Below are 10194 nucleotides of genomic sequence, written 5' to 3' on the forward strand. Positions count from 1 at the left end.
CGATGCCTTCTTAACTCCCATGGCCTAAAGGCATCGTGTCCCATCATCCACATTTTAGTATGTTAACTATTTGTTCAACATAGTATGATACAAATATTTTAAAAATCACGCATAAAGTGTCAAATACGTAGCCTATATATAGTTAGGAGACTTCATAAAAATCCGCATGTCTTTATTTTTATATACTATTACTTCACAATATAACGTACAATACATAAAATGTCAGTTGCAAAGTATGGGTACATAGTACACCTATAAACTTGGGTTTGACGCATCTAGCATGCCATATCCTTAGACCACTCATACATACGTTATATATGTCATATCTCCTGATTTAAATAAACATTCGAAACTTTAATAGTATGAATATCAAAAAGTTACTTATAACCTACGACACAATAAATTGATCATTGCTGAACTATATTCCTTTTAGTTAACGGGGATTGATCTTACTTCCATTTTTTTTTATGTTAGTTGGTTTAGTATCCATAATCCATAATCCATTGTTGGTGATTTCAATCATGCATGGTCAATTCACAATCAAAGATACGATCTGCTTCAGTTTGCTGGTTGGTTACTTAACCAACCCCATAGCTTTAGTCGTGAAGGGAATAAGTAGTTGTAATTTTGTATGTAGTTGATATAGTCTAAATCTATAGGGGCATACAATCTTGGAGTGTATATATAATATAATATAATATAATATAATATAATATAATATAATATAATATAATATAATATAATATAATATAATATAATATAATATAATATGATAAATTTCCCATACACATGAAAATAAATAAACAGATAAATAACGTGTGTACTTTCGTTAGCAAAAGGAAAATCCCATTACTTACGCCCATACCAAAATTTAAAAATAGATCGGCGGATCAATATATAATGTACGTATTTATCATTATATGATATACTAGATTTTATCCCCCGTATTACGGGGGGTTGTTTTACATTATTCGTTTTTAATATTTATATATGTATATTTGGATTTTAATTTTATTTATTGTAAGAAAGTTAAAAATTAATATACTTGAGGTTTGATGATGAAATGGTTTCATAAATAAATGATATGATAATCTAATTTAAAAAGTATTTGGGTTTGGTAATACTCATTACCCGTTTATTTTCTTTATTATAAAGTTGTTTCTTAATTATAAAAAATATCTTTTTTAATAAAATAGGATATTGATTTTTAGTATATTCCTATTTTATAAGATTTTCATATCAAATATTTGATGAGATTATTTTTTAATATAATGAGATTTTATAACCCGTTTAAGAGCGAATTCGGGTAAAATGCGAGAGAAGCCTTCATTTATAAATAAAGCAATCTGATGGCTTGAGAGAATGGTTGTTTTACATTTTTCGTTTTTTAATATTTATTCTTTGGATTTTAATTTTCTTTATTGTAAGAAAGTTAATAATATACTTAGGGTTTGATGATGAAAGGGTTTTATAAATAAATGATATGTTATAACCCGTTCAAAAGGTATATGGATTTGGTGACCCATGACCCGCTTATGTTTTTTACTATAAAATTGTTTATTAATTATAAATAATATCATTTTCTTTTTAAATTAGATATTAAATTTTAGTATATCCATATTTTATAGGATTTTCACATCAAATAATTGGTAAGATTAATTTTTAATTTAATGAGATGTTATAACCCGTTTAAGAGCTATCTAGTTTTGATAAGATCCATACCCATAAATTTGGGTTAAATCAATGAGATGCATCCATTTAAAAATCAAGCAATCTGGTGACTTTCATAAAAGGGGGGAACGACCACATAGCGACACGTTGGATTTTAAGGTTTTCGTTTATATATATTATTATAGATATAATATATAATATATAATGATAATAATATAAGTACGTTGGGGTTTAATAAAGTAATAAATAATAATATATGATCTGAATAAATAAATGTTCTCTCTTACTCTCCACATACATGAACGCATTCTTTTAACACTTATTATCATTTACTCTCCTTATATATCCCAACAAGTTCCATTTCACTTGATAACCTATCTTTCATCTCATCTTGTCTCTGTCTTTAGTTAGTAGCCATGGAGATTGCCACCAAGTCTTCATCTTTTAAAATGAAAGCATTCATTCTAAATTTCGTCATGAGAATAAAGAAGCTAGGACAAGATGATCCTAGAAGAATTGCACACTCATTTAAGGTGGCACTAGCCATCACATTGGTGTCCATGGTTTACTATCTTAGACCATAGTATAAGGGCATAGGTGACGCTGGTGTATGGGCCATCTTGACCGTCGTAGTGGTGTTTGAATACACCGCCGGTGAGTTCTTGAAGTCACTCATATAATAAACTTGTTATGCAATTATATTACTAAATGTTTTGGTTACTTTGGTGTTAGGTGCAACGTTATGCAAGGGTATGAATAGAGGTTTAGCCACTTTACTAGCAGGTGTCCTAGGCATTGGGGCCAAATACTTGGCTACCTTATTTGGCACAAAGGCTGAACCCATTGTTCTTGGATTTCTTGTCTTTCTTCTAGGTGATATTATTAATTCACATATAAACATATTCTTGTCTAATATATAAAACATAAAAGTTATTGTTATAACGTTTAAATTTTATTACTACATAGTTGCATCTGCCACCTTTTCAAGATTTATACCTCACATAAAAAGAAGATATGATTACGGGGTGCTGATATTTATCCTCACGTTTAGTTTGGTAGCTGTTTCAGGTTATCGTGTTGATAAAATCATAGAGCTGGCACACCAACGACTATCAACAATCCTCATAGGTGGTGCAACTTGTATAGTTATCTCTCTATGTGTTTGCCCTGTCTGGGCTGAGGAAGATCTTCATAATCTTACTGTTTCCAATTTGGAAAAACTTGCTAGCTTCTTAGAAGGTATATTAATATATTATATTTCGATGAAACTAATAATCATAAAACTGATCATCTATGTTTTATCTTAAATTGCAATAAAACCTACAGGATTTGGAGGAGAAGTCTTCGAAGTTCCGTTAGAGGGAGATACTGTTGGAGGCTCTAATGAACCAGCTGACAAATCGTTTCTTACGGCTTACAAAAGTGTTCTTAATTCTAAAGCCACCGATGAATCACTGGTCAGTTTACAAATAACTACTATATAGTCTATATGCACATAGATTCATTCTTTTCTAAAGCAATATTATGTCTTGAACTAAAGATTTACATAATGCATGCTCTCCTATATAAATAAACTAAAGTTGAAGTGTTACTAATAATTAATGTGTGGAAACAGGCGAATTTCGCATGGTGGGAACCAGGACATGGAAAATTTCGGTTTAGTCATCCGTGGAAACAATACTTGAAGATTGGGGTTCTTACACGGCAATGTGGATACCACATTGAAGCTCTTAATGGATATCTTGATGCAAAGTTCCAAGTATGAGTTAATCAAACATTTTAATTCTTTCTTTCTTAATTTTCTCTCTGTACGAAAGTTAATTCCAAATCTAAAATTGATAGATATACAAAGTGGTAAGAAGGAAATAGATGATAAATTAACATTTATATTAATTTGTTTTTACCTTAAGGTTTAATTATTAGTAGAGTAAATTAATATTGATGATAAAAGAAATTAAGGATAAAGAAAAGAATAGTAAGTTATAACTTTTGCCTGTGGGTGTGGTGGGCTTCCTCGGAAATGATTGTGGGCCGGGTCACCAGCGTTGTCTGTGTTTGCAGGCGTGGATGGCCTTTTGCCATTGTGTTTACTCGGGTGATCATGCTTTGTCGGTTGCTAAAGGAAAAAAAAATAATAACTATTCACTTTTGAAAATAGATAATTGATTTTGGGAAAATAGAACTAGACCACTGACACATTTTCCATTTCAACTAATTTATTTGTTTTGTAATTTGCAGACACGTGATAATTGTTTATGCATATAAGATATTTAAGAGGTGATGTACTGTACTAACCACCAAATGAAATACATATCAAATGTTCTTTATGCACGCGGATATCACCTTATATGACATTGATGCAATTAAAAGATCACATGAATATGCCGATATGAATTTTGATCATTGTATATTAAATTAAACTTTTAAATTTCTTTTTCATATAATATACAATTACGCTACGTACACTTTACAAGTAGCATAATTAATATTACTATACTCGTGTTTTGTGGTAGAGTAATAAAAATTACTTTATAACTAATTGAAGTAGTAATAATTAAGTTATTGTGAACTGTAATGGAATTACAATTATTACTTTATTAATTTTGATGTGGCATAATATTATTACTATGCAACAAAATGTACTAGACTAATAATAATCACATCATTTGTAAAGTTTGGCATAATTATTAATACCTCAGTTGCATTTTATTGTAGTGTAATTACTTCAAGAAATTTTGTTTCCTTCAGTCCGTACAGTGTGAACCATATTACTTCCTTGTACGTGATCCGGCCCTATGCATATATATGGCACTCTGTCGCAACCGACACCGGCATAATCACAACGTCCACCCGCAATATTTGTTGCCATTGTCACATGCTTTTGCGCACCTCCAGTCTTTGTTCTTCACCTCTATCCTCTACCCATGATATCCACTTCCTTTTCTGTAGTTTTTGGGTTACGGATTTGGGTAGGTTTTTGTTGGTTAGATGCTCCCTGAAGATGATGGTTAACATGATGGTGGCAGACCACTTGTGGTGTGACTGCTGGTGGTGACCAGTGCTTATTGCAGTTGTGACGGTAGTGCATCTTCGAAGGGGATCCACTTAATACTAACCGTGAATTATATAAATAAATAACAAGAACAACTACTAAAACATAAAAATCTGGAGTGGTTTAATCACGATGAATTAAAACACTAAACGTACCATGTTGAATAAATCATTAAGTCATAAGATATTAAAATGAAAGCTGTTAAACAAAAGGTCAATTTACAATATGCTTACATACACAAAACTATATGAAGTTTATTATATTTTCTTACATTTACCCTAACTAACTAAACTAACTAATAGGTACGTCAAATCTATATAGAGTTTTTTAAAATAGGTGATGCAAACTTTTTATGTGTTATATTTCCATTCGTTAAGTGGAAAGATAATTACATTAAAGTGAAAAGAATATATATATATATATAGGATCAGGATCATGTGAGAACTTTTTGTGAATTAAGAACTTTGAGAACCATTTTGGACAAAAAAAAACCCAAAAATAAAAAAAAAATCATAAAACAAAATAAAACACAAAAATAAAAAAAAGTAAAAAAACAAAAGGTCAATTTACAATATGCTTACATACACAAAACTATATGAAGTTTATTATATTTTCTTACATTTACCCTAACTAACTAAACTAACTAATAGGTACGTCAAATCTATATAGAGTTTTGTAAAATAGGTGATGCAAACTTTTTATGTGTTATATTTCCATTCGTTAAGTGGAAAGATAATTACATTAAAGTGAAAAGAATATATATATATATATATATATATATATATATATATATATATATATATATATATATATATATATGATCAGGATTATGTGAGAACTTTTTGGGAATTGAGAACTTTGAGAACCATTTTGGACCAAAAAAAACCCAAAAATAAAAAAAAAAATCATAAAACAAAATAAAACACAAAAATAAAAAAAAGTAAAAAAAAACAAAAGGTCAATTTACAATATGCTTACATACACAAAACTATATGAAGTTTATTATATTTTCTTACATTTACCCTAACTAACTAAACTAACTAATAGGTACGTCAAATCTATATAGAGTTTTTTAAAATAGGTGATGCAAACTTTTTATGTGTTATATTTCCATTCGTTAAGTGGAAAGATAATTACATTAAAGTGAAAAGAATATATATATATATATATATATATATATATATATTTATATATATATATATTTATATATATATATATATTTATATATATATATATATATATTTATATATATATATAGGATCAGGATCATGTGAGAACTTTTTAGGAATTGAGAACTTTGAGAACCATTTTGGATCAAAAAAACTCAAAAATAAAAAAAAAATCATAAAACAAAATAAAACACAAAAATAAAAAAAAGTAAAAAAAACCAAAGTTCTTATTTATCATCTCGGTTTCTTAAAAAAAAACTTAAAAAAAAAATTCTCGGTTTAGCTAAATTATACATATATGTATAATATGTATATATATGTACACACATGTTTTTTTTCTATACACATATGTATAATTTAAGGTAAATGATAATGTACATATGTGTATATTACGTAACTAGAGATTAAATGAAAGTATACATATATGTATAAGTATAATACGAATTAAAAAGAAAAAAAAATCAGTTTTTTTTATTATACATATATATATAATATGTACACACATGTTTTTTCCTATACACATATGTATAATTTAAGGTAAATGATAATGCACATATGTGTACATTACGTAACTAGAGATTAAATGAAAGTATACATATGTGTATAGGTATAACACGAATTAAAAAGAAAAAAAAAGTTTGGTTTTTTTCTTTGTTTTTTTTAATGAAACCGCAATGAAATATAAGAATTTTGGTTTTTTACATTTTTAAACTTTCGTTTTTTTTTTGTTTTATAATTTTTTTAAATATTTTTTTAGAGGTTTTTTTTGTGGTCCAAAATGGTTCTCAAAGTTCTTAATTTGCCAATGGTTCTCTTAGAATCCTTACCCTATATATATATATATATATATTGCAGTTATTACAGCAGCATATCTAAATACCTTTTCTTCTTTACATTTAACAGGCATCCTCGGAGTTTAGTAAAAGAGTTCAAGAACCCTGCACGAAAATGAGCTCTGAGGCCGGAAAAGCTTTGAAAGAATTAGCAAAATCATTGAAATTCTTATCATATCCTTCTAATTGCACTACACATCTGCAAACATGTCAAAAGGCAATAGACGAAGTGAATACGACGTTGAAAGTTTCAATGTTAGGTGAATTTGATGTTCTCGAAATAATACCCGTTATCACAGTCGCTTCAACACTAACTGAAATAGTTAAATGTGTTGAAACGATTCTTGTGGCCGTTGAGGAACTATCTAAACAAGCCCATTTCAAAAAACCATTGAATGATGCTGAAAAACTACAGCCTCATCATGGGGGAGCTGTAGCATCTGTCGATGATCACGACGAAGAAGATATAGATTTTGTTAAAGTAATCATACATAAGATTCCTTCAGAATCACATAAAACTGAGGATAATAGGGGATAAGAAAACTAGGAGGAGATAAGTTAGACTATGTATATAAACTGATTTGTAAACATAACTCTTTTGCATAATCGAAGATTAATAAAATTGTTTTTGTTATATGTCAAGGTGTTCCACTAGAATTGCAGAAATTTTATCCCTTACTTTTAACTAGGTGTCTTGCTCGACACGTTGCGCCGGCCTAGTGTTGCTTCGCTGCTATATGTGACAAATACAGGTGGCGTGTTTGCGCATCAACCGACGTGAATTTAGTCAGTATCGGGTTATAGTATCAAAGCTAAACCAAAAAAACAAAAAAAAAAAAGTCAGCGCCCAAAATAAATATAAAAAAAAAACACATGAGCTGCACCATCGATGCAGATTCGAGCGGTATCAGGTTTACGGCACTAGAACAAAAGAAATCGTCAACACCAGTATACAAAAATTACATATTTATAGCAAAATAAAAATAAAAAAAATTTACGTGTGTTGCACTAGCAAACCAACACAAATTGGATGGTATCGACAACAACCAAAAACATCCATGCCTTATGGTGGCGAATCGACGCGAATTCGGTCAGTATTGACGATATCGGCACGGGCCGTGAATCAACATGAATTGGACGATCTCAACGCTGAAGAGGTATGTACCCGCCTCAACACCGAGCGAGGCGGGTCAACCCACAAGATATAGACAAGAGGCTTGAAATCAAGAAGGCACAAAGCCAAAACTTATGCGCATGGCGCATATCACATATGCTCACGCATATCACATATGCTCAGGCATCAAACATGCTCAGGCATCACATGCTCAGGCATCACATATGCTCACGCATCACATATGCTCACGCATCACATATGCTCACGCATATCACATCTGCGCGTGGCGCATCCGCGCGTGGCGCATATCACATGCTTGTGCATATCACATCTGCGCATGAAACATCTGCGCGTGAGAATAAAGAGAAGACCTCGCGCATCCTCAGGATAGGCGCGTATCACACATGCACATAATCAACCTCGTCCTTATCCAAATCAGGATTAGGGCAACCTTGATGGTGCACGTCAGACAACCTTCCAGAAGGTATCTTTTTAAGGAATAAGAATATGCTGATGTTGACAGCTGCCAATGAAAGGTGGACAACTCAGCAAAACCCATGTGCTACCACGTGATTATAACCAATGAAAAAGCACCAGGTGTCCCAGAGGACACGTGGCGCAAAACAATTGGAGGAGGCCAGCAAGGCCCTAATTGGGTCTGAGCCCAATCATTGGAAACCCTAGCACTATAAATATCACATCAACTCCACAAGGAAGATCAGACAATCACATCTAACTACACAGTATTCAGCTATATTAAGCAATACTCTCCAAATTTCCTTACTCTCATATTATTATCTTCTCCTTCAAACACTTATTCTCACACCGGAGGGTTACCCCAAAGAGGACCCCTCTGTCCCTTTCTGAGGGGTAAGTTTACGGTGCTGTTCATTTTGTAGGTGGAAGAACCCAGATTCCAGAGATCCATCGGTGAAAAAGCATAATCACACCCGAGGAAAGTAGATCGTCTACCAGTGAGTCGATCCACGTTTCTTCATTGGCACCATCCACTGTTACAACGGCAACAAGATCTCATCAGATCTCTAAAAAAAACAAATTTTCACCATGGTTTCTGGTGCTCGTAACGTCGATCAAGTTCTGGAGGATATTGAACGTGAGGATGTTAATGAGGGACAGCAGTTTCTGAGGGGGCCGCGTGATTCTACGCGCACCACCAGTAACCGTCCCTTCATCACAACTCCTCACGGCCAGACTGAAACTCCTCCAGACGATCTCACGTTACAAAATCTTGCCGGCGCGAAACAAAAAGGACCAATGGGTCCAGAAGATGAAACCAATGACCCTAAAGAATGGCTCATAAACGAGCAACGACGTCTAATGGACAAGTACAATGAGATGGTCAAACAGAAAAAGTTAGCCGACTTAACACAAAGGCTAGCGTTTGACAAGCAAGCCATTCAAGGAACAAAAAGGGGCCGCGTGCCGGAAGAGGGTCACTCTGTTCACACTGAACACGCTGAGTTTAGTGATGAAGTGCACAGCGTCAGGAAGACGCGAGATACTCATGCAGGAGGCTCACAGCTCCGCGCGCAAATGAACATGGCGCCTGGAGCCAGAGCCGATCTAGATCTGCACACACCATACAGCCCACCAGTGAGAGGGCAAGTGGATGTAACCACACCGTACAGGCCAGCCATCTTGGTGAAACATTCAAAATTCACTGAGCGCATCGCAAAGGCCCCCATTCAGCACAAAACCAAGATGCCAAGTGGTTTGGGCAAATATGACGGCACAACAGATCCAGACGATTTCTTACAAGGTTTTTACAACACTGGAAACCTAGAAAGCTGGACGATGCCAACATGGTGTCACATGTTTGCTCGCTGCCTCACGGGCGCGGCGCGTGTCTGGTTCGAAAGCTTGCCTACTGGGCAAATCGATGGGTTCGAGGAACTATTGGAAAAGTTCCAAACTCACTTCGTACAACAGCGCAGACACACGCGCGACCCTGATGACATCATGCACTGCGTGCGCAGGAATGATGAAACGATTGAAGACTACATCACTCGTTTCAATCAGGAGTCTCTGGCAATCGGAGGTATCACTGAGCAACTATTGCGCGTGGCCTTTATACAAGGCGCGCGCAGTGATCAACTCCGCCGAGTTCTCGTGAGCAGAGATGGCATGCCCACCACTTGGGCCAAGCTAATGGAAGCATCGCGAGTCTTCGCGAGAAATGAAAAACAGATTGCCCAAGATAGAGCGAGAGAAAGAGGGCATCAAGCAGAGGCGCCGCGCAGCAACGAAAGAAGGGGTAAACAGAACACTGTATGGTCCAGGTTGCAACCAACCAGTTTTTCTTCCGCAGAAAAGCAGGCGCAACCAACCTCACCC

At 33.8% G+C, this 10194-nt stretch overlaps 1 pseudogene; it reads left to right on the forward strand.

Moving 5' to 3' along the window:
• The first annotated feature begins 2087 nt into the window (after nucleotides 1-2087).
• LOC143577981 (aluminum-activated malate transporter 8-like) lies at nucleotides 2088-7263 on the forward strand (annotated as a pseudogene).
• The last annotated feature ends 2931 nt before the right edge of the window (nucleotides 7264-10194 follow it).

The sequence above is a fragment of the Bidens hawaiensis genome, unplaced genomic scaffold (genome assembly GCF_021521415.1).
Source record: "Bidens hawaiensis isolate Kalapana, Puna unplaced genomic scaffold, B.hawaiensis_p1.1 tig00028983_1, whole genome shotgun sequence".
NCBI lineage: Eukaryota > Viridiplantae > Streptophyta > Magnoliopsida > Asterales > Asteraceae > Bidens > Bidens hawaiensis.